The sequence below is a fragment of the Globicephala melas genome, chromosome 14 (genome assembly GCF_963455315.2).
Source record: "Globicephala melas chromosome 14, mGloMel1.2, whole genome shotgun sequence".
In the NCBI taxonomy this organism is placed as follows: domain Eukaryota; kingdom Metazoa; phylum Chordata; class Mammalia; order Artiodactyla; family Delphinidae; genus Globicephala; species Globicephala melas.
In genome coordinates, this window is record NC_083327.1 from 18,827,725 (window position 1) to 18,853,416 (window position 25,692).

General features: G+C 42.4%; 1 long non-coding RNA gene across 6 annotated transcripts in view; it reads left to right on the forward strand.

Moving 5' to 3' along the window:
* Nucleotides 1–818: 818 nt before the first annotated feature.
* LOC132593335 (uncharacterized) overlaps nt 819–25,692 on the forward strand; it is a 147,805-nt gene continuing 122,931 nt past the window's right edge. Inside the window, exons 1-2 of one of the 6 annotated variants that reach the window (XR_009558638.1) lie at nt 819–2,113; nt 9,959–10,097. This is a non-coding gene — a long non-coding RNA (uncharacterized lncRNA). The remainder of the gene's footprint in view (nt 2,114–9,958; nt 10,098–25,692) is intronic. The other 5 variants (XR_009558640.1, XR_009558639.1, XR_009558641.1 and 2 more) reach the window with 5 other exon arrangements.

Genomic DNA, 25,692 nt, shown 5'->3' on the forward strand with positions numbered 1-25,692 from the left:
AGGACTAGGAAGGCAAACTCGGGGGTGGGGGGTTGAGCAGGGAGTAACAACCCCCAACTTCCTCTGGATCCCAGAGGAGCGTCTTTGATTGCTCAAGTCACTTGAAAAGGAGATTCGTCTCAGCTATTAATTAAACCTATTTTACGGAAAATCAAGGAAGGCGCCTGGAAAGCTCTCTGCGTTAGCGCTGTTACTGCTTGGAGTCCGGAGCCCGCCTGCATATTCACTCCCCAGTGCACACGCCGAGTCCTCGCCCCCTTCTCCATAGCGAGGTGGCTGGCCGCGACACCCAGGAGACATGGGTCAGGTAGGGCGGAAGGTGTTCGGGTCGGTTGCCGCCGGCCTTCGCCACCTGTTGGAGAGACCAAGCCTAAGATCCCGCGCCCCCGGGCGGACTCGCACTCAGCAGCCACAGGGAGTCAAGGCTGACGAGCCGCGGGTTTCTGTTGCTAAGAGCAAAGAACAGCCCTTTCGGTGCTAAGTGCACAGTAAGTGCGAAGAATAAATACATCATCTCCCGGGGCTGCTCTCTCGGAAAGGCCTCTCAGCCCCCTGCAGTTCAGAGCCCGCTGAGGGTTATTGATTAGAGCCGGCGCCCGCGCCGCGCCGCGCCTGCGCCTGCGACTCTGCTCGCTGGCTGAGAAGGGCGCGCTGCCCCGGCCACAGCGCACCACTCGCCTGGCGCGGCGCTAGCTCCTCCGAGGGGAACTAAAAATAAGGCTCATCAAAACCCTCAGAGACGTCCCCAGACCCAGGAGACCGCACAACCACGCTGACGACGTCCCAGGCCTCGCCCCACCCTGCCTGGGGAGCCTGAGGTGCACCGCAGAGCCCGGACACAGCGTGCGCGGCGTGTGCGCATGTGTGCATGCGTGAGCGTGCGTGTGCGTGCGGATTCGCCGCGGGCCGTCAGTCCCAGTCGCCGCGGGAGACGGGCAGTGTCTGGAGGAGGGGGCAGGAGGCCATTTTTGTCTTCTATAGCTTCGAATCAAGACTCTCCTTTTAAAAATGGGTTAAAGAACAAAGTGAGTGAAAACCTAAGCGCCCCCCCTCCCTCCGCAGGAAGCTCTAGTTCCGGGGCTGCGCGGGCCCCGTTTCTCCGGGGGTTAGCGCACGGGAGTTGGGCGCCCACCGCGTCTGCTGCTGAGGTCGGGCGGCCGCATCCCGGGGCACCTGGGCCTCTTCGTGGCTCCTGGACTCCACAGCGCAGGCCTCCTCTCGCGCTCGGCTCGGCAATCCCGGGCCCCTGACCTCGGTAGCCGAGCCGCCCACCGTTTCCTCCCCCGAGGGCGTAAACCCGAATCCACTCTGGCCTCGGGCCTCGGCCTGCGCCTTGGCCGGCGGACCGCCCGGCTCTGAGGATTCTGGGCGATGGGGAGGCGGGCTGAGCTCCCCTCCTGACGGGATTCCGCACGCATCTGTTTCGGGACCCTGGCCGTGTCCCGGCCTTAACCTCCTCAGCGTTACAACGGGGATAATAAACCTTGCTGGCTCGCCCGCCAGGTGGTGGCTGGATAATATATTCCGGTGGAGGACTGAGGAGGGTTGGCAAAGACTGTCGACTATTCCGCTGGGTGGCCGTTCACAGCCCTCCCAGATTGGAGGGTGGAGGGCGGGGGTAGTTCAGCCCCCGGCCTGCGACCTCCCGGAAGAAAGGGGCTCGTGGTCGTTTAGGTTGCGCAGAGCCCGCCACGCTTCCGGCTGGGGCACGTGGCGCCCTTGGGGACCTTCGGCCTCACTGTCCCGAGCTCGGCCTGGGGCGGAGCAGCCTTCTCGGCACCCTGTACTCGGCTCTGCGCGGACCCCACCGTCTCGCCGAGGGCAGCAGCCGTAGGAGACTCCGGAACTTCTGGCCAGAGCAGGAGCTGAGCGTCCCCGACTGAACCGAGGCAGAAAGGGAAGCCCTGTAGGTTGTCCTGATCTGCAGACGCAGTGGAGGCGACCCTGAGTCTTGCAGGGAAACCAACCCCAGAGAAGACATTGGCCTCTGATGGTCAGACCTCCGCGGAGAGTATCAAAGAAGGAAGTCCCACCAACTCTTCACAAAACTATAAAACCATCTAAAAAAAGTAAGCGTCCATATGGATTGAGGGAAACAGTTGAGAATTAAAAGGTAAATAGAAGGAGAAACTTGAAAGGAATATTAATGTACATTTTGTTTGCACCTGAGTTCAGGTTAACCCTCAAACAAAAAAGGACTTAAATTTCCCCAGGCCCTGGGCCTGCTAGCACGTAGTTGCCAGGCCAGTCCCCGTGACCTGTTACCATTATCAGTGCGCCAGATAAGAGGGCGAGGAATGAACTTCTCGTTGTCATTTCCATTTATAACTGCAGGGCACGCTACTGATGAACGTTCTTGACTTTTCTCATTAGTGAGGTTCTCTTGGGTTTTTTGTTGCTGTTTGTTTTGTTGTTTAGAAAGGCACATTTCACAAGTTTGTAAGTAGGTCAACTGTTGCAAACTGTCCCATCTTGAATCATATAGCAGAGGAAAAAATGAATACAAAATAACCTGTATATGGGGGTAGTGAGCTAAGATGGCTATGGGCTTTCAGTTGCATAGTTATTTCTAAGAAGACTTCATTTGAAAAAATGAAAAACATTTTGGGGCGGTTACAGTTACATTAGTACATGTTGTGGAAATAAGCTTGCAGTTAGAGAAAAATTATTAGAAACAGCTGTGATGTTAATGTTTCAAAACCCAAAGTGCTCAGTACGCTCAGTATCTACTTTTCATAATTTTTTCTTGTGCATCCAAATAGTGCACTACTCTGTGTGTAATATAAGACACTTGTTTAATAAAGCAAATGATTGTCTGTGTCAGGGAGATTTGGTCCTCTTTCCCTCTCCCAGTCCATGTGCAGAGCAGATCAAAGACCTGATTACCTCTGTCTTTCCAAAGGCACCAGATGGTATCTAGATTTTTTTTCAGATATTTTAGCAATATAATTCAAAGGACTAAAGAATGTGTGTGATGCTACAGATGAAAGCTGTACCCAGGTAAATTATTTTTTAAATTAATGTCATGCCTACTAAATGTTATTCCACTAAAGTTTTGAGGAGTCTCATGAGAATATATATGAGTAAATATATAAATGGCAAGTAAAGATTAGAACCAAGTAAAATAGAAATCACAATCCAGAATCAAGATAAGAAGACAATAACTCTGATATGCATGTGGAGTACTACACAGTTATTAAACAGGAACTTTGGATTTGTCTCCAAGCTTCCTAGCAGCAAGAGTAAAGAGCAAAACAAGATCCTTATAGTGCACAGGGAGAAATCTAATCAGTTCCTTTTAGTAAGCAATAGTTCCCTAAAATGATAATGATGATGATAGTAACGATGCTAGCAGCAGCAGCTGTTCCATTTGGGAGATCAACTGCCCTTCCCCTCCCTGCCTCCCAACACATTCAGATACTCTTCTTGGGTTGTTTTTACTTTGTTACAGTTAGGCTAAAAGCTGCTTCTCTGCATAGAGGCAGTTTAGCATCTGGAAGGAACTTTGGAATCAGAGACAGCTGAATTCAGTACTGGCTTTTGCACTTAGGGTTCTGCTGTAACCCTTGGCAAGGCATTTAATCTCTCTCTCTGAGACCCAGTTTTCTTTATAAAGTGGAGACAGTTTATCCCATCGGCTTATAGGAGATAGTTTTCTACATCCTGACACTAAGAAACTCTTGGTGTGAGGCTGTTGCTGTTTTTATTTTCCTTCACATAACACAAATGTTAGTTTCCTTTCTCCTTTTCCACAGCTACACAGCATTCAATGTCACTTCTACTTTTGGGCCTCAGAGCAAATGAGAATGCCAGGCTTTAGACTTGAAGACCTGTCAGTACAGTTATATGAGCAAGGTCCCTGAGGTCCTTTACTCTCCCTACTTATCTGTAGTATTTTTCTGGGGAGAGAAGGGGGTATTGGTAAGATGGACCTTGTCTTAAACCAGCAAGTGTAAAAGGGCGTCAGTCCCTGCGGCTGCAGGTGGGTTCTATACAGCAGCTGCACTCCTAGTCACCAGTGGGGATGGCAACTGTCTGGATGACCTTGATAATGAGGTGAGTCATTCCATGAATGAGTTCCAGGAGGAGGCAGGTAGATCTCTTGAGTATTTTTTTGGAGGGAAAAGGAGCACTACAGTTGTGCAGGCGACTATAGAAAGTCAGTAATCTCGTAAGTATTGAGGATTTGGTGCAGGAGCGAAATACAAGGTGAGCCTCCCCTTTCCCCCATCCTCCCTCACCCTGCCTCTTACTGTGTAGAGCTTCTAAACTGAGTACTTGCAAAGAATCCAGTAGTGGCTCTAGGTTTTATGGAGACAGGTTCTCTGTCCTGGATCCACCACCTAAGACTATCCAGGCAGTTGGAAACTCTCACCTTTCTCCTGCTAAAGCTTGCAGGTTGATAACGGGTTAAATATCAATCTAGTGTATCTAAGTCTTTGTATTTTCCAAGTTAGTTGTATCTTAGAAAAGAATGAAGGTGTATATGTGCATGTGTGACCTGTTCTACAAGATTGTAAGCCTCCCAAGGTCAAAAACGTCATGGTGTTTGTGCATTGACTGAATTTGGAACAGCAGATCATTTGTTTCAGGTTGAGGTGGCCCCAAGACTAAGAAGCCAAGAAGCACACTTATGCTTGTTGTTTGTGGAGTACAGGCCAAATGATCCAGAATAAATCTCCAGCTTCTGTCCTTAGCAAATGCACAGAATATGGCAGAAGGGAAGCAGCCTTATGATGGCTTTTTGGATTTTTTCCCAGCTAATTAGGTGCATAGTGGGTATCGAGCAGTGTGGTGTGCAGCCAGTAGTGGGGTCCACCTGGCCCTGGGAAGGGGTTTAGAGAGGCCTACCTGTTCCTGTGGCATGGATTTCGTGGCCACGTTTGCCCACTCTCTGAAGCTCTCTCAGGGGAAGGGAAAGAAGGAGTGAGAAGACAGCTATACTCTGTTAAAGTATATGAATCTGAATTCCTCTGCTGGTTTTAATGGATTCCAGAATTAAGGCTGAAGGCAGAACCAGTAGACTGTTTTCTAGAACAATGCTGTGAGAGAAGGATACAGTAAATTCTCACAATAAGGCATTTCCTTGCTTCCTCTATCAATTGGGTCTTTGAGTCTACAGCCCAGCCCATCCCTCCGTCCTCTATGCTTACCTTTAACTGGAGCTCCTCCAAGCAGCCCTTCATGCTGTGGCCCACCCAGAGCCTCAGCCTGGGCCAGCTGGTACAGCACTCCTGCATTTCCTCCCTGGAAAACTGGTGCTTCTAGAGCTTCTGCTACTATTGCTTGCAGCCACCAAGTTGCTAAACTTGCCTGTTGCCTTGGTTACTGATACTATCTCCACAGTCACCCCAGCTTCCCATCGCTGGGCCTGCATACATGCTTGGGTGTTAGATGTTGGAGGCCCTGCTAAAGTGCTTCCTTCTTGCCTGTGTCGGGTTGGGCTGGGATGGTCCAGATCACTTGTCTTTTCTTCCTGCTGTGGATTCTTCTGGTTCTTCCTTCGCTGCCTTCACCCACACAGCCGTAAAAGTGAGCTACTGCACTCTGGCCATTCCTTCTAAAGGTCCCCTCTTTGACTGGCAGGCCCAAAGGTATGGAATGGTACTTCCTGTGCACCTCTCCTTGTAGCTGCAGGAAGTACCCATGTACCCACATGTGAAGGCTGGTTGCTGGTCCCCTTCAGGCCAGTTAGGTTTCCTTGAGTTCACTTGAACGCACATTCATCCCCATCCGTTTGTGGTGCATTTATCATATAAGTTTCAGGCTTATTTATTTTAGAAAATTTCAACATTGTAGAAGTTACGTATTAGTCATGGAAAGTAATGCTAACTGCTATATCATACAATCCTTGAATAACAGTGGAATAACCCAATACTAGTTTACTTTTCACTTACTTAAGAGGCCCACGTGGGTCAGGTGGCATCTTTCCTCCAGTTGGTGACTCAGGCACCCAGGCTGACTCCTTGTAGCTATGCTATTTGGAACTTGACTTCCAAGTTTGCCGTGGAAACAGAAGAATGTATGGGGGAAGCACACCTATTCTTAATGACCTCAGCTTTGAAGTGACACTTATGACCTCTGTTCACACCGGAAGGCAATCCCAAAGCCCCTTGTACCTGCAAAGGAATCTGGAGAATATAGTATTTTTTCCCCAGGAAAATAGAAGTAAATTTGATTTTTCTCTGTTACAAGTTTTGAAGGGAAACCCCACTCTTTTCTGTATAAGGGAATGTCCAAGGCTAGTATGCTCCAGACTCAAAAGGACAGAGAAAATAGAATGCACTGTTTAATCAGGTATAAAAACTAAGATGAGTACTATAGGCCAATATTTGGTTTTTGCTTTTACGGAGCTGATTCAAGGACAAAGTTCTCTTTGAGGTCAGGGAGAATTACATTCCATGGAATTGAAACAAGGTGTCTGGAGGAAAATGAGGATGTGACGAGCCAAAGGATCTCCACTTATTGTGGAAACAGCTGTATCAGTGTTAAAAGCCCTAAATCCATCTATTACAGATCTCCATAGTGTTTTTATTGCCAGAGTAGTTTCCAGTGACTTGGAACTTGGGAAGGTTTAGCCAACAAGCTATAGTGATATTCCAAAATCCAGGAATTAATCATGTCTTTTCTGGCCTTTTACTTTTAGTCCTAATAGATGCTATCAGCACTCTCCCTTCCTTCTCTGTCTTGGTTAACATTTTATTTGTACCTTTAATGATTTAACAGATGTCAAACTTTGTTAGGGGTTTGACAAGGGTTGTGCTTGAACGTCCTTGCCCGGGGCCGGTTCGTTTATGAGGGGATAACAGACCACTGATGTCATTTTCATGTGCTTTGATGGAAGTTTTAGTGTCCCAACTCCCCTTTGGACAGAGTTTTACACTTCTAAAGTGGTTGCAGCCTTCTTGTTAAGTTCTTTTCCCAACACACTCTTCCATTTTACTTTCTCACTGAACAGTATATTGTAATACCATTTAGGATAGTTGGTTCAACACCAGTACGCTCAAATTTTCCAGATGAGAAGTATAGTTAAGAGAAGAAAACTCTAAATGTCCTCTTTTTTAAGAGAGATGATGGACATCACACATTGATCTGTGGTTCTGGTCTTCGAAGAGACTAGAAAAACCTTTATGCTGTCTGTTCTTAGAATAGTTGCATTTATTGTTTAAAATAGCCTGACTTATTATTTTCATTCCTGAACTTATGCGTGAGGAGGTCTTAGAAGTCCTGCCAGAACTTTAGAAGCCACTTGGTTAATACTCACTGGACAGATTCAAAGCACCTAAGGAAGGCTCTGGCCAAAGAGAGAAGCTAAATGGGGATCCCTTGAGTGCTAGGAGACATAAGTCATGAACTATACTGATCGTGGAGAAGACCTGGCCTTTACCTTCAGTAGTTTATAGCTAAATGAACTGTGTGAAAAATCAAAAATAAATTAACTGTATTAATAGGGCAGGAAAAGCATGGTCAGAGGCAAACCAATGATAATACCTAAAGGAAATGAAGGTGAAAATATTTGGCTGGTATTCTTTCATGCAGAAATATTTTTAAAAATGCCCAAATAGGAGTCAGGGTCAAGTGAAGGAATAAGAGTTGAGAGGTTGTTTCTGGTGCAGATCCTTTAACTTACTGCCTATATGACTTTGAGGGAAGTTCTTTAACTTTTAGGCGCCTCTGTTTCCTCATCCAAGAAATAGAGTAATGTGGACCCTGGCAAACACATTAACTGATTGTGGATCAGATGAGACAGTATATTTGAAAGTGCTTTAAAATGGTAAAGTGCTGTGCAGGTAGCTTCCCAACCCCACATCCACACACAAACTGTTGTGGCTCTTCATTGCGGCACAAGGAAAGAATCCCACAGGAAACAGCATTTCTGGGTGGAGGTGATCGTTTTTTTGGTATGTTGTTTGGCACCATAAGTACATGTAAAAACAGTAATGTTGGTAGAGACCATTTTTTCCCCCAAAGTTCACTTCCAGCTGCTAAAATCATTTGCTACGTGAATGGAAACATAAGTACGGTAGTATGTGGCACTTGGTGATGGCTCCAGATCAATTCTTTGACAATCAATTTGCCAAATTACCAATTGCTGGAAACCGTCAGGTATGTATCTTTTCCCAGGGTGGAGAAGGTTTGTAAAGAACCTTTTCACCAGCAGAAGTAGAGGCAGGGCCAGGGCATACACCTGCAGAAATAGAAAAGGCTGCAAAGTGTGTTTAAAGGAAAGCCCGTCCATCCACATCTTCAATGCTGAGTGCTGGAGAATTGCTTCAGCATCGGAAATGTGAATTGCATGGGAAATTGATAACTGAGCCGCCCTCTCCAGTCATTTGTGAAAACTACTGGTGCGAACAATCACCAAAACTCAGCTTTTGAAAAAATTCAACAATAACTCAGTGAATCGGTCATTCAGAAACTTTGTCAGACCAGTAAGGGGTGACCATTGATCACTGATTCAAATGAGAGTGGGTTGGATCTAAATTGCTTTCCGTATCCGTGTGCGTGTGCGTGTGCGTGTGTGTGTGTGTGTGTGTGTGTGTTTTGAGGAAGGGGGGAGCACTGCAGTAGTGGCATTTAGGTAATGGAGATTTTCAGAGCTCGATGAGAGATAGACTCATAGTTTTCTATAGTTTATTCAGTTCGGAGCAGGATCCAGAATAGTATTGAGGGTAAGGTAGGAGCGGAGGCAAATGCTGGGGGTGAAACGGCTCTTGGAACCCATGTGTACAGGGCCCGTCCCATGAACACTGGAGTTCAGACACAAAGAAGCCAATCAGATTTCAGAAGCACCTGCAGTTGGTTTAGAGCTGTGGTTAGGGAATGGCTCTGGAGCCCTTCAGGTGGTCAGAGATGTGGGCTGGTAACATCAGTGTCAGCATCTGAGAGCAACAAAGGACCAAAGCAGCCAGTGCTGAGCCAGAGGTCAGGAACCCCAAGTTCTGGCCCCAGTGTTTCAGACTCTTTGTGCAGGATTATTTTTTTGAATGTCAACCCATTTTGGATTGACATGGTCCTGGTGTACATGACATGCACTCAGCTTGTGCCACATGTGACTTACCAGGTGAATTAGATGACACCCAAACTGGTTTACACTCTGTTCAATGAGATGAGTATACTACTGATCGTGGGCTTGCATGTCACAGAAATATCAAATTACTGTAAGTTTTTAAGTGTTTATTTTGTTTTTGATCTTATTTTTGTGAACTGATAACAGACTTTCAGTGGAGTGCATGGTCTCCAAGTTGTCTATTTTGACACTTTGTAAATGCAGATGTGGGAGGGGCACTAATCTTTCAAATACAGTGCTGCTTCCTTTATGGGTCATTATTGGAGAATGAGAATGTGAAACTTAATATAGGTGAATGCTTCAGAAAATAGAAGCTTAAAATACTGGTTAAAAGGAGACTGGTTGTTTTGCGACCTCCATTTCTTCTTCTCCTTAGTATTAGAACCCATAATCTTTGGTTGGACTCATGACCCTTGGAATAAAAACTACATTTCTCAGCTTCCTTGTAGCAAGGTGTGGTCATTTGCTAAATGCTGGACAGTAGCATGTAAGCAGAGGTGGTGTGGCCACTTCTGGGAAGCCTGAAAGGGAAAGCCCTGGAATGTGGACATAATTGCTGGGGCTCCAACACTGCTATGCTTGGCTGCTTTGGGAGTGCAGGCCCTGTAAAGCACAGCAACAGGACAGATGGAGCCTCAGCCCCTCTCTCCGTGGACTCAGTGTGGCACATCAGCCCCAGCTGCAGTGTCAGACGGATGTGAGACAAGGAAATTAGATTCCATAGTTTTCAGTGGTGTTTTATTTATTTGCTGAACCCAGTCCTTAATGATATAAGTATAATTTTAAAATCCTGATATTTGTATTAAAATATTTATTTAACAAAACACAGTTTATTTCCCTAATCCTTAAACAGTTCAAAATGTGATTTAATCTCTTTATGATTAACAGGCATCACGATACAGGGCTATGATTATATATGCCATCATCCAGGAGACCACAACTACTTGCTTATGAGGACTGTGCTTATAAGATTGTTTTCCTCGTCAGCTCTACCACTTCTTACTTTCAGTGTGCCTGCATCTACAAGGTAGGACTATATTCCTTTAAATTTTTTCTGCTTCCAGATGGCTGCAACATGGAAACCAAAAGTATTAAAGTTGGGTTAGATCAATTCCACCTCTATTTATTAAACACCTACTTACATGCCAAGCACTGAACTGGATGCCGGGCATCCACATATGAACTAATATAATCCTCAGTCTCAAGTTGTTTAAAATCCAGTGGGGCATTATGAGTGCCATCAACAAAGTATTCTAGGAGCATTAAAGAGGAAGCTATTACTTTTGTCTGGTTTGGGAGCAAGGTTGTTAGGAGGGGTGGGAGATGTGCCCAGAAAAGGTAACATTGGAGCTGGGTGCTGATGTGGGATGTTACCCGAGGAAGAAGTTGTTGATAAAGTCACTCCACATAGGGACATAGCTCAGGAGAGCCATAGCAGAGTGACAGTGGATGCCACATTGGTGAAGTAGCCCAAGGAGGTGGAGGCATGTAGTTGGAAAGGGAAGTTGAAGGCACATTTAGTTGGATTTTGAATGGTTTATTTAAGAGTTTGGTCTTTGTGGGCAATTGGGAGCCATTGAAGTGTGTTGTTTGTTATTTGTGTGTTTTTTTTTTTTAATTATTTATTTATTTATTTATTTATTTTTGGCTGTGTTGGGTCTTCGTTTCTGTGCGAGGGCTTTCTCTAGTTGCGGCAAGTGGGGGCCACTCCTCATCGCGGTGCGCGGGCCTCTCACTATTTCGGCCTCTCTTGTTGCAGAGCACAGGCTCCAGACGCACAGGCTCAGTAATTTTGACTCACGGGGCTAGTTGCTCTGCAGCATGTGGGATCTTCCCAGACCAGGGCTCGAACCCATGTCGTCTACATTGGCAAGCGGATTCTTAACCACTGTGCCACCAGGGAAGCCCTATTTGTCTGTTTTTAAGCAGGGCAAGGATGTGACAAAATATCTAATCTTAGGGAAATAATGTCAGACAACTCTGTGAAAGAAAAATTGAATGGGAAAAAGAATAGGAAAAAAAGGTGGGAATCTACTGCAGTATAATTTATACTACGATCTATTACATTATAGATCAGAACAGGACCCAAGACACTGGCTACGAGGAGGGGGGATGCTTGTGAGACACGTTTTTAAAGAAGCAAAAGACTTGCTGGGGGAAGGTTGGTTGTATCTATGTATGTGGGATAAGGAAAGGGAGTCAGTTACAGTTTCAGTGAGACTGACGACACTTTTAACTGCGATGAGACGAGGAAGGTGATTTTAATCAATCAGATTGTGTTGAGATAAAATCTAAAGAACATCAAGTTTTACATCATTTACAAATTTTAATTATCTGCTCCCTAGGGCAAGGGCTGTGTTTATCTCTTTTCCTGTGGTGTCCCCAACAAACGGTGTTTGACTATGACCACTGCACAGTATCAAATATATATTGAGATAATGACTAAATAATTCAACTAATGGAAAGGTCTAGGGAATAGATAGGTATTTGGAAGTCAGCAGTATATGTGTGATGTTTGGGTCTGTGGGAATTGAAGAAATGAACAATCAAAAGCTTAAAGAGGGGTGAAAAGAGAATATAGGAACCTTAGGAAATCTCATATAGGAATAAAGAGGAGAGGTAGTGAGGATGTATCAGAATGGGTGATCAGATAACAACATGTTCTAGAAAACAATACAGTTTTAAGATTGAGACAGTGGTGAATTCTGTTAAATGCCACCACAGAGTAAAGTTTCATGAGGACTAAGCTCACTGGTAGATTTGGAATTAAGAATGACAGAGACCATTTAGAGAGCAATTTCTGTAGAGTGACGATTCTCAAACTTCAGTGTGCATCCGAATCATCAGGAGGGCTTGTTTGGTAGGTCTGGGATATTTGCATTTTTAACAAGTTGCCAGGTAATTCTACACTGTTGCTGATCCAGGATCATGCTTGAAGAACTACTGCTATAGTACCTAAGAGAGAAAATGATCAGATTATTTGGGGATGAAAGAGACTTTCCTAAAGGAAGAATTCCTGGAAAGATGGAAAAAAAAAAAAAAAAGGCCACTCTCCTCACTAATTAAGACTTCATCACCTCCTGGTGGAAAAGCAATAGAATAGATTTTTCTTAAATATTTAAAGCTGAAGAACTTTTGTCAAGACATGCAACCTCTTTGAACTTCTGTTTCCTATTCTGTATAAATAGGAGTAATAATAAAACCTACCTCTATGCATTGTTCTTAGGAATAAATGAAGTATCAGTGTTGTGATAGCATTCACCTATGTTTAGTGCTCAAATAAATGTTGAATCTGAGCATATACACTGTTTATCAAAGGCCAAAAAGCCTATACATAAATGCATCTGTTAACAATAAAAACTGCCTCTACAAACTTCCAGCAGTCCTCCAAAATATTTTTTTATAATTGGCACTCCAGTGCCATCTATAAATTATAAATTGAGCAAATATAAAAGGCTTGATGACTGTTTTCAGGGACAGTGGAATTTAATACCACAAAGCTTTTTCCTTCTTTCTCTTTAAATATGTGCTGTTCCAAAATTTCCATCTCCCGAAATTTTTTCCTCTGGTCACTTTTAAAAATAAACATTTAAATTAACCATTCAACATTTCTTTCATTAATGTGATGAGTGAATATAAATCATTAAAACATGTTTGAGGAAAGACTACAAAAATCTATTCAAATAAAGATGTGAATGTTTGCTAAAGAATTTAATAGGAAGCCAAAACAAACTCTGTCAATATTCTTTATTAAACAAGTGAAGTATTCCTTTAAGTCACACTATATTTAAATAATGAATCCACAAGACTAGGTAAACAAACCGGGACTTTGAGAATTAAAATTTAAATTTGTCTTACAAATATTCTAATCCAGTAATTATACTTAGGTAGGCAATAGTTACCAAGTGTGGTGTTTTATGGCTATATAATAATAATATTTTAAGATTGTATCTGTATATTAAGAAAAGGAAAATATTTATGATAATATCAACTTCATATAATTGTTCTGAGCATTAAATTAAATGATATACATAAAATCTTTAGATTACTTGGAATAGATTAAACACAATAATAACAGCAATAATATACATAATAGCTACCACTATTTTTGTCTGAAATTATGGTCAAGTTGTTACCACATTAGCCTAGTTTAATCACTATTACATTATTATGTAGTATATATTATCATTAGCCTCATTTTACAGATGAGGAAATTAAACCTTAGTGAGGCAGTAATATCCCAAGTACCACAGCTAGTAAGTGGTGGAGGCAGTGTTAGAACCCAGGCTCTCTACCTCTAGAGCTCTCCCTCTCCCCTGCAAAACCACTACTATACAACACCTCCATGTGTTGGTGCATATAGTATTGTGAATCTGATAGAAATGTTGATGAGGGAAGGCATGATACTGAATGTGTATCCAATGCATTTAATTTGAAGGATTTAATTATAAAGCATGTTGACGTTAACTGGAATGCAGGAAATGTGTCTAAAAGAAGACTGTGATCATGTAAAGAGTTACCAAAACATGCAAATAAAATGCTATACACGTTTAGCAAATCACATCTCTGATAAGGGGCTTGTATCTAGAATAGGTAAAGAACTCTTACTACTCAGTAACAAAAAGACAAATAACCCAATTAAAAACTGAGCAAATAATCTGAATAGACATTTCTCCGAAGAAGTTATATAAATGGCCAATAAGCACAAGAAACAGTGCTGGATATCATTGGCCATGAGGGAAATGCAAATCAAAAACACGAGATACCATTTCACACCTACTAGGATGGCTAGAATAAAGAAGTCAGATACACTCATACACTGCTAGTGGGAATGTAAAATAGTATGCAGCCATTTTGGAAAATAGTCTGGCAGTTCCTTAAATGAGTAAACATAGAGTTACCACATGACCCAGCAATTCCACTCCTAGATATATACCCAAGAGAAATGAAAACATGTGCCCATCCAGAAACTTGCATATAAATGTTTGTAGCAGCATTATTGATAATAGCCAAAAGGTGAAAACAACCCAAATATTCATCAACTGATGAATAGATAAATAAAATGTGGTATATCCATATAATGGAATGTTATTTGGCCATAAAAAGTAATGAAGTATTGATATATGCTACAACATGAATGAACCTTAAAAACATTATGCCAAGTGAAAGAAGCCATACAAAAATCAATGGCATTTCTGTATGGTAACAACAAACTGTCTGAAAAAGAAGTAATGAAAACTATCTCACTTGCATAGCATAAAAAACAAGAAAATACTTAAGAATAAATTTAACAAAGGAGGTGAAAGATCCGTGTGCTGAAAACTATAAAACTGTGATGAAAGAAATTGAAGAAGACACAAGTAAATGGAAAGATATCCCATGTTTATGGATTGGAAGAATTAATATTGCTAAAATGTCCACAATACCCAAAGCCATCTATAGATTCAATGCAATCTCCATCAAAATTCCAATGGCATTTTTCAGAGAAATAGAAAAAAACTATCCTAAAATTTGTATGGAACCATAAAAGACCCCAAAGAGCCAAAGCAATCTTGAGAAAGAAGAACATAGCTGGAGGCATCACATTTCCTGATTTCAAACTATATTACAGAGCTATAGTATTCAAAACAGTATAGTAGTGGCAAAAACAGGCATACAGACAAATGGAACAAAATCAAGAGCCCAGAAATAAACCCTCACATAAACAGTCAACTAATATTTGACAAGAGAGCCAAGAATATCCAATGGAGAAATTAGTCTCTTTAGCAAATGGTGTTGAGAAAACTGGATATTCACTTGCAAAAAAAAAAAAAAATGAAATGAAATTGGACCCCTATCTTACACTACTCACAAAAAATAACTCGAATTAAAGGCTTAAATGCAATACCTGAAACCATAAAACTACTAGAAAAAAACATTGGAAAAATTCCTCGACATTGATCTTGGCAATGATTTTTTGGATATGACACAAAAAGCACAAGCAACAACAGCAAAAATGAGTGGCACTACATCAAACTAAAAAGTTTCTGCATAGCAAAAGAAACAGTCAACAAAATGAAAAGGCAACCTATGTAATGGTAGAAAATATTTACGAACCATATAAATAATAAGGGATTAATATACAGAACATATAAGGAACTCATACAATTCAATACCAAAAAAACCTCCAAATAATCCAAATAAAAATGGACAAAGGACCTAAACAGACATTTTCCCAAAGAATACAAATGTCTAACAAGTACCTGAAAAGGTGCTCAACATCACTAATCATCAGGGAAATGCAAATCAAAATCACAATGAGATATCGCCTCACATCTATTAGAATGGCTCTTATCAGAAAGTTAAGTGTTGGAGGGGATATGGAGAAAAGGGAACCCTTGTGCACCATTTTTGGGAATATAAATTGATGCAGCCACTGTGGAAAACAGTATGGAGGTTCCTCAAAAAATTAAAAGTAGAACTACCATATGATACAACAATCCCACTTCTGAGGGTATATCCAAAGGAAATGAAATCAGTACCTCAAAGAGAGATTTGCACTTCCGTGTTCATTGCAGGATATTCATAATAGCCAAGACATGAAGTGTCAGCAGAGGAAAGGATAAAGAGGATGTGATATATATATACATATCACATACATATACACACACACATACATGCACATACTGGAATATTATTCAGCCTATAAAAAAAGGAAATCCTGTCATTTGTGACAATGTGTGTATGCCTTGAGGGCTTATGCTAAGAGAAATAAGTCAGAGAAGGACAAATACTGTATGATCTCACTTGTATGTGGAATCTAAGCCAAACTCATAGAAACAAAGACTAGATTGGTGGTTGCAAGGGCAATATTTATTACTGAAATTTCTGAGAAAAACCTTAAATGGAGGCATGTAGTTAAATTAGGGTACACAATTATCATAGAATAGTATTCACCTGTTAAATGAAAAGTACAATGACTATTTAGCAACATGAACAGATTATTATAATGTCATATTAAGCAAAACAGATAAGTAAACTTCAGAAACAAAATCCCTACCAGAATGCAAACTTAAATCAACTGCCTACAATTATTGTATATATATGATCAAGCGTTAGGTGGAGACACAGAAAAATTGAAAGTTTGATTTGTTGGAAGAGAGGAACTGTAGGTAAATATTTTTATTTTCTTTCCATTTTTATCAATATAATGGGCAAAAAATAGGAGATATATGGTGCAGTGGAGAAAAAGTGCTGTCAGTTGCACTTACCAAAGCTGACTGCTATGGCAATGGGTGAAGTAAAATAAGAGTTAAGATATTAGGTGAATCATTAGAGATGTCTGATACAGTTTATCAAATATTAGTTTAAATTAAAACTTTTGTAAAAAATGTTCAAGGCACTTTAGGAAGGTTTTACCTTATTGTTCAACTCCTTGCCCCAAGTTTGGGAAAGGAATTGCTGTAGGAGATGCCACTGTGTCCCCAGAGGTGGACCCGTGAGAACTAAGTGCTGAAATCAGGAGTTCTCACATAAGACCAGAGGAAGATGGTACATAGAAACCAAGGAAGTGAATAAACCCATGCATGAATGCTGAGCCCATCAAGCTGGGAGATGGCACCAACAGACTGTAAAACCAAAGGTGCCAAAGTTGGATATGGAACCAGAAGTAAGAGTAAGTGCAAGAGCGCCAGAAACAGACATCCTGATGTTTCATAGTAATCTGAGATGATTTTTAAAATTTTCATGCTACTTAGTGTGTAGAAAACTGGAAAGAGCATCACTCTCAAACTTACAACAGAAACAATGACAATAACAAAAAGCCAGATAATCTGAAAAATCATGATTTTTCATGAAACCATCAGAAAGTTGAGATCACAGGGCAACCAACTCATCCAAAATCTTAGGAAGCACAGGTACCTCCAAGGAGAGACAAAACAGGAGCAATTAGGGCTTACCTGGGGCTGGTGCTACCAGACGCCACACAAACTGGTAGGAAAAATTCTGCTAAAAACTTTCACAAATTGCTTAAGGCCAAATAGGGGCCAGCATGAAAATATAGAATGCCTGCGAGTGGCAGACACAAGGAGAAATAGCGCCATTTTCAGGCTCTTCTCCGCAGATCTCAAGGGGTGCTCACCAAGAACAGTGAAGGTAGGATGAGAGTACCAAGAAAGCCATCCTAGGATCTGGGAGAGGGGGAGAGCATCCACAGTAAGAAGGTCAAGAAGACCAGCCTGTGTCCTTCTCTCCTATTTTATCCCTAAGAGACAAAAGTCCTAAGCTACTGGGGGAAGGGCAGTGACCCCTGTGGCACTTAGGGTATTGGTGAAGACACATGGAAGCTGGCGGCAGGGAACCGAGAAATCTTCTCTACCTCTGAGGGAGGTACAAGAACACTCCTGGTCCTAGACCATTAGAGGTCTTCTACAGCTGGGGACAGGGCAGGATCACAAGAGGGCCCCACCAGTACAACCCAGGGACATAATTCCTGCTTAAAACTAAAGCTTAATCAGAGCAACACAGTAAACATCCCACCTCCTCTTCCCAAAACAGAGACTAAGAATCTTTAAACAATAGCTGATAGCAGTCTACTGCTGGAAGAGGGGCTGGACAGTGCAGGGACACCTGTCTGAGGCATAGGAACAAAGACCTAAAGCTGAGGAAAACTTTTTTTTCCTCAGATACTGAGGAAAACCCTCTGACAAACCAACCACTGCAATAAGCACAAAGTAATTCTATGGGAATTTGAAACGTATGGTGCACTGAGAATAACCTTAGCATCAGCATCCCCCGACCCATTTAAATTTCTGACTAGATTGAGTCAAACTCCCCTCCCCCACACTAAAGTCCTAACAGAAGAAGTGGTATGAATATTTTCATACATAGAATCTATTTACCTTGGTCTCTACTGCACAAGATGTAAGGCATACAAGGAAGCAAGAAAAAATATAACACAATTTCAAGAGACAAAGAAATTAATAGACTAGACTCAGATATAACACAGGTATTGGAACTATCAGACAGGAAATTTAAAATATCTATTGCTAATACATCAAAGGATCTAATGGAAAAGGTAGACAATATGCATGATTAGATGGGTAATATCAGAAGAGAGATGGATGGGGCTTCCCTGGTGGCGCAGTGGTTGAGAGTCCGCCTGCCGATGCAGGGGACATGGGTTCGTGCCCCAGTCCAGGAAGATTCCACATGCCGCGGAGCGGCTGGGCCCGTGAGCCATGGCCGCTGAGCCTGCGCATCTGGAGCCTGTGCTCAGTGGTGGGAGAGGCCACAACAGTGAGAGGCCCGCGTACCGCAAAAAAATAAAAATAAATAAAATAAAAGCAGCATGATGTGATGGAAAGAGATAGAGTTTGGCAGAAAAATAGATCTGGATTTGATTCCTAGTCCTGCTACTTACTGCTGTGTAATTGTGCAGGTTTATTTCTCTGAGCCTCAACTTTCTCATTTGCTAAAGGGGGCCTTGTAACATTTCACATTTTTGTAATAATTAAATGAGATAATGAGATCATTTTTGCAAAATATTTGACATAGTATAAATGCTCCATGAATCAAAACAATTGTCTTATTTTATTTTTTCTGAACAGCACCTGGCATGTAACCCAGAACATTTTAGGTATTCAGTAAATGCTGGTTAAAGAAATAAAAGCTACAGAATCAGCAAACTGCTTTCTCCTCATGACGGGTTCCCTAAGTAGGCTTTCCTAACATCTTTCCTGTCCTTTGTATAAATGCACTGATTACCTGTGCATAAGCAGTATACTGTACTTCTAATAGTAAATCACTGAATTAGGATTTTGCCATAAATCAGTCTCATGACTTACAGTTATATGAGTTTTCCAAAAGTCTGATCACTAGAGAAGATCACTGATGTTTCCCCTTGAAGCTCTGCTGATCAAATGTATTAGAATGTAAAGGCTGCCTGAAGCTCTTTCTTCTCCTCCAGGTCTTCTCTGAATTTGAGGGAGCCTGGGCTACTTTTGAGACTTGCAGTGTATAAACCAATAAAGTGCCAAATGGAGTTAAAATCGTGTGGTATATTTTAAATGTTTACATGAAGTAAAGTAGAGCTTTTAACCCTCAAAATAGAATGTATTATGTTCCCTTTTGACTGTAAGCTGTCAGAGGTCTGAACATGAGGCCCATCATGACTGTAGGGCTGGGGCAAATGGACCTCGGGGTTCAACTCCTCTGAGCCTGACCCTGCTCAACTCATAAGACTTCTAACTTGTTGGCACTTTAAAGCATTTTTCAACAACTGTTTTATGCTTCTGAGAAGTAGTTCTACACTTCCATAAAGCGCACCTGGAAATACCGGTGCATTTTGGATAATAGCTCTCATGTTTCAAAATTAGACCTGATAACTTACTCAGTGTGGAATGAGAAAAACAGACGCTCAGCCAGAAGAAATTCTGTAAAATGCAGTTTAGGTTGATATGCCTAAAACCATGCATAGGTAATAAGTAGTATCATCCAACTTGGGGGAATATGTTTTGGAACTAAATGCTATTCTTTTTTCTTAAGTTTAAAAAAATGATTTACATAGGAGGCATTAAAAGTATATATATCAGTGGGAGCTTTTTATTATGGGTTGATATAAATTATCCTTGGAGTCCTCTAGAACTAACATACTTTGAAATAATATTTATGAGAGTGCCCGTGGCCACAAAATTGTGTAATAAAGACTATAAGGGACCATAGGCACAGCATTTTGTTGTAGACAAGGGGTTCAGAATGCCTCCCTTGTGATTTTCTACAGTTGAGCATCCTTCTGGCTATCAGAATTCTATTTCTATTGACTGCTATTTATAGAGCAGTATATTGTGTCAGGCCTCTGCTATGAGCATTTACTTAAGACTCCTTAAGAATGGTTACCTGATAATTATTTGTGGAATGTTTTTGAATGGATACACTATCATATTTTATTCTCACTCTGACCCTGTGAGGTATGTATTTTAAACTCAACTGTGTAGATGAGTAGCTGCAGTCAAGTAACTAGTGAGTAGTGGAGTTAAGATTTATTTTCGCATCATCTATGCTGAGATGTCTGGAGGGCCAACCGTATTCATTGTGCTATGGTCACTTTATATAAGGGATTTGAGCATCTGTGGATTTTGGTATCTGTAGGGGCTCCCAGAAGGGTGACTAAGTGGGCAGCTTTGATCCAGCTGAACTTAAGTGGTCAGGATATTGTTATTCCATAGTATCTGTTCTGTATCAGAGACTGAGGTAGACATTGGTTTATGTTGTTTCTAAATCTTAAACCAGTGATGTTTCCCTGGAAACCTGGGCCAAGCCTTCCATGAGGTGTTTAGATTGTATTTTAATTATTTGTTTTTCTGTTTTTAGCTATCCAAGGGCAAAGATCATGTCTTATAATGGGAAGCAGCATGATATGATGAAAGGAGCTCAAGTTTTGCAGTTAAACAGACTGTCCCATTTTATGGGCAGTGAAACAGGATTAATAAGATGAAGTGACTTGTCCATAGTCACACTGCTGTGAAGTGGTAGAGCCTGGATGAGAATACAAGTTAGTATAGTTCAACAGCCACCTTCCTCCTTCTTTCCCTCCCACCCCTGAACAATGATGAAGGATGGAACAATGATGGTGCTGTTGTTTGGTCCTAATGTATAGTTGGATCCTTTCTGCACTGGTTAAGACATATATCTGGATTTATTGATGTCTCATATTTTTACACTTCGAACCTGGGCAGACTAAATCAGACAGTGGAAGCAGGTACAAAAGGGTAACCACCATATTCGTTGCTGTGTAGAGATGTTTGAAGGTTCAATCACTTATATTAATTGTGCTGTAATGCATGGCTTTCTATAAGCAGGACACTTGGATCCTGGCTGTAGCTTTGATTGCAGCAGCTCCTTCCAGATGGCAAGACCAGGCTTGTGTGGCTTGAGAAGTAGTACAAGATCTGACCTAAGGTAGTTTCTGAGGTTGAGCTACAGCTGACCACACTGCCATGTTAGAGCCTTCTTCTCTCTGGCACATGGTAGACATAATTCTGTGGAACCTGCTAAAGTGATGCTTTGAGCGGAGAGTAAAGAACCGTGTTACCTAAAGGGACTTTTGGCAGACTTGGCCCCTCTGTGGAAAGTGAGCCAGGTGCCAGGCTCCGGCCGTACCCACAGTCAATAGTTCTGCTTTTGATAGGTCATCTGACCTTCTGTGGAGATGACTGTGCCGAGGATTCCATCCAGAATAGACTGAAAGCTGATGTTTCAGTCTGGTTACAGAGCAGTGACTGCACAGACTGGTTCTTGCTGGGTGGTCTGGAGCAGGGTATTGTTCCAGTTCAAAAGGATAAATTGGAAATGTGCCTACATACACATTCATGAAACAGTCTAATGTGTTCTGGAAGAAATCGCTCATAGAGTGCTGCATTCTGAGGAACTGGTACTCAATCCAAACATCAACACAGAATATTTAAATTTATTAAATTATTTATTCTTTCATTCATCAAGTATTTATGGGCTGCCAACCGTGTGCCAAGCACTATTCTAAATTACAGAGGCTCAAAGATGAATGAGATACAATCCCTGCCCTTGAGGAACTCACAGTGTAGTGGGGAGACAGATATAATAATGGGAAATGATAAAACAAGGTGAGAGATAATTGGCAAGTATAAAACTGCAGGAGATATTACTGGAGCAGCGAGAAAGGACCTCTAAACTAGCCTGGTGTGTGGATGGGGTTTCAGGGAGACTTCCTGGAAAAGGTAGCTCTTGTGTTGAGTCTTAAAATAGATGCTATAGTATACCTGGCAAAATATAGGGTGAATAATAGTCCGTGTAGAGGAGCTTGGAGCAGTAAAGCACCAAGCAGCAATGTGCCTCTTTGGAGAATGTTGCGGAGTGTATTGCTGATGGAGCACAGTTAGGATGATTATAATATGTCCAGAAGGTAATCTTCTTTATCTAAAATCATACCCATATTGCTCTCTCTAGTTCTAATTTGTTTTGATCTATAGGTTTCAATAACTTGAGTGATAAATTAGAGTTCAAATGATGAAATTTGAGTGCCCAATAATCATTACAACAAAATAACAACATGTGCTCTGTTTCTGTGTAAAGATGCCCAAGGCTTAGTGGGAGACATCTAGTTTCTGCAAGGACCAGACTGCCAAATTCAACAGAAATATAACTGGGAACACCATCCCTGTATCTTTTAGGTTTTAATAGTGGCACTAATCTCCACCATCCCTCCTGGTATGTGATATTGTTTTTGATTTACTGTCTTGGTCTTTAGAGACAAGAGCAGTTTCAAAGGTTTCTATTTGGTCTTCCCTACTATGATAGGTCTTACTCCATAAGCTGAGGACCCAATATGGGGGTTACTTTAATTGCTTAACATGTCAATTCCAATTATAAGGTAGAGAATTAAGGAAATGACCACTGGGTAGGTCTCTAAAACTTGTAAGCCAGACTTTAGCCATAACTGCATTTATTACCTGTCGTCTATAAGCCCCCAATCTAGCAGGGGTACCATGATGATGCTTTGGGCCTCTGGGATTCACTGTCAATTCAGACTCTGAATCCAGTAGCCTCAATATGTCTGGGTATTCCCCTTTCCCCAGTATATCCAGTCACCCAAGTATATGCCTATAGATCCCATTGGGGAAGAACAGGGAAAATCATTACAATATGTCCTTATAGCAGTGTTGTAGTGTTCTTTCAAGGGACCCTTTCAAGTCAAGGGATTCTGGATCTGAAAACTGAGCAAGGGATTGGTACTTCTTTTCTGATTGTAGAAGTAAAGCAGCATCCTTGTCGCTCAGTGGTCTATTTTGCCCCTACAGACGCCACCATGTTATGTTAACCATCTCTGCAATTCCCTGTGCGTCAAGACCTCTTGGCTACCCCTCTGGTCTTGCATGTAATAATTATGGTAACTGGCCTCTGGTAGGTAAGGACCCCCATGAGGCCTCTAGTACTTTGGGGCTGAATGTTATTGAGCTCAGCTCTCTGGTTGCTTCCCCTACAGTGAGCCCAGCCTACAGAGAAGGGCCACCATGAATATTTACTGTTGCTCACGCCCCTCCCACCATTGCCATTTTAATGGCCTTAGTGAGTGATACGTTCTGTTCTCTCGACCTCACTGGGGAACATAATCTTCTGGCCTTTTAATATATTCATTCCACCATGTCCACTTCCCTCAGCCTCTTTATTTCTTCCTCTACCATCAGCCAAGGCAACCCAAGCATTTCCATTTCTCTCAGCATTGGCCGTAGTTTTTTAGAAGCCTCTAAGAGCTACTCTAGCAGAGAGTTTGTTGCATCACCTGGGATCCTTACCATGATATTAAATGTAAATATACTGGCTTGGACAATAAATGTTTTTGCTCATTTAATCTTACATTCTGGATTATTTGATGTACATTCTGGATACTTGTATCAGTCTAGGTCTAGTCAGGAAACAGAAACTACAGTGTAATATGAACAAGGGATTTTTAATATAAATAATAATTAAACCATATAAGGGATGCAATAACTATAGGGGTGCAAAAAGAACCCTAAAGGAACCCCTCGGACTAAGGAAGCATACCCGTGGAAGGAAGAGCTTGGAACGGAGGCTCCGTCCCCAAGGCCAGGCTTCAGACCTCACTGTGGTAGGTGTGGTTACAATTGATGGTTGAGATGTTTGCTGGGTTTCTTGGGTCAGAGTTGGTCTGCCATTGTCAGGCAGTAGGATGTAACTCTTTGGAGTGTAGGTAAGCTGAAGCTGGTGGGTAGGCACGAAGAAGGAGTTGGGGTGCCACTTCCAGTGCAAGTCCTGGAGTGCACCAGTGTTGATGATAGGGCAACTGCAGCGAGGTGGTCATCAGGCCCAGGCAACGGCTGTGGGGTCACCAGTGGAAGCTGTTCAGCTCCATAGACACTCTTGTACACCCGTGAGAACTCCCATGCAACAACCGTACCACTCCCTATTTCTTCCTAATGAGATAGAGCTATCTTCCTCACAAGTAAAGAAATTCTCACCCTTCCCCCAAATGAGAAGACACACAGTTCCAACAGTCTGAAGGGGCTCTGCAGAACCAGCGTCTTTAGGGGCATCCATCCAGATGGCCTCGTGCCATATTTCAGGGGCTCAGTTTTTCCCAGCCAGGGTTCTTAGCCTAACAGAGTGAGCATTCAAGCATCTCTGGAGCTCCGAAACTCAGCTGTGAGATCTCTAGATCTCTAGGATGTTGCTCTGCTGTGTCTGCTCTTCCATTCAGGGGTTAAGGACCTCTTAGTGAGCTACCAAAGATATGCTCTGGCTCTCACACTCAGCTCTTAACTGCCTGTTAATGGCTCAGTTTCTCATCATCCCTCTGTAGGAAATCAAAACAACTTAGAAATAAGTAGTCACCTCCACTGTTCTTATTGTACTTCACATCTTTCAAATGTCTGGATTGTTTAAACTGCAAAGATATTTCCTCCCACTCAGACATTTTCCCAGGTAACCACTAGTGAAATCTCTAGCAACTGAGCTGCCAACTTGTGTCGGGAACTATCTATGCTCCACTTACCATTCAGGATAGCATCCTTTTTGCCTTTCTGTGACAAGTAAGCCAGTCTCATGTTCCTATCTTACCACCTGTTTCTCAGACCACCTCCAGTATGACTTGCATTAGTTCATGCCTACTGAGAAGCAGATGCCAAGATGGAATTAGACATGTAGGAGATTTATTGGGAGAAGGAGCTGGAGTAGGTGGGGAGAGGCTTCCGGCCACACGTAGGTCTGACATCTGTGGAATATGAGAGAGAAAGAAGGTGGATGGGAAAGAGGAGTCTAGTTTTGTACTGTGATGTGATTTCAAGAAAGGTTCATCCAGGCTAATGAGTCCGCAAACAGCACCACGTATTAGAGAATCCCCACATCTTGGCAGAGCGCCTCTGCCATGCTCAGGCATTGCCTGGGAGTGGCCAGTGGGAAATGTGCACTTGGTGTGAAAATAGTCCAGAGTGGCAGCAGGGGGAGGAGAGGCAATAGTCAATTATTCTCCCCCAATCAGTAAAGTTGAACAGGCATTTTCATTGCTTGCTTGGGGAGTCTGCACCACAAAGCAAACTTCCCAGCACTCATCAAGGGGGCGGTTGATGGATCAGGGCACTGAGAGCTTCAGGAGACAGCAGCTGTTTGCGTTAGAAGTAGCCTGAGTAGGAGGCATAATAGAGAAGGGACTGAGGCTTGGCAGGGTCAAGGGCTGATGGTATCCTGACTCACCCCAGCAGACCTAGAGCCAGGCCATGAGCTGCCTCAGACTTTTTTCTTTTTTTAAACTCTTTATTTATTGGAGTATAATTGCTTTACAATGGTGTGTTAGTTTCTGCTTTATAACAAAGTGAATCAGCTATACATATACATATGTCCCCATATCTCCTCTCTCTGGCATCTCCCTACCACCCTCCCTATCCCACCGCTCTAGGTGGTCACAAAGCACCGAGCTGATCTCCCTGTGCTATGCAGCTGCTTCCCACTAGCTATCTGTTTTACGTTTGGTAGTGTATATATGTCCATGCCACTCTCTCACTTTCTCCCAGCTTACCCTTCCCCCTCCCCATATCCTCAAGTCCATTCTCTAGTAGGTCTGTGTCTTTATTACCGTCTTGCCCCTAGGTTCTTCA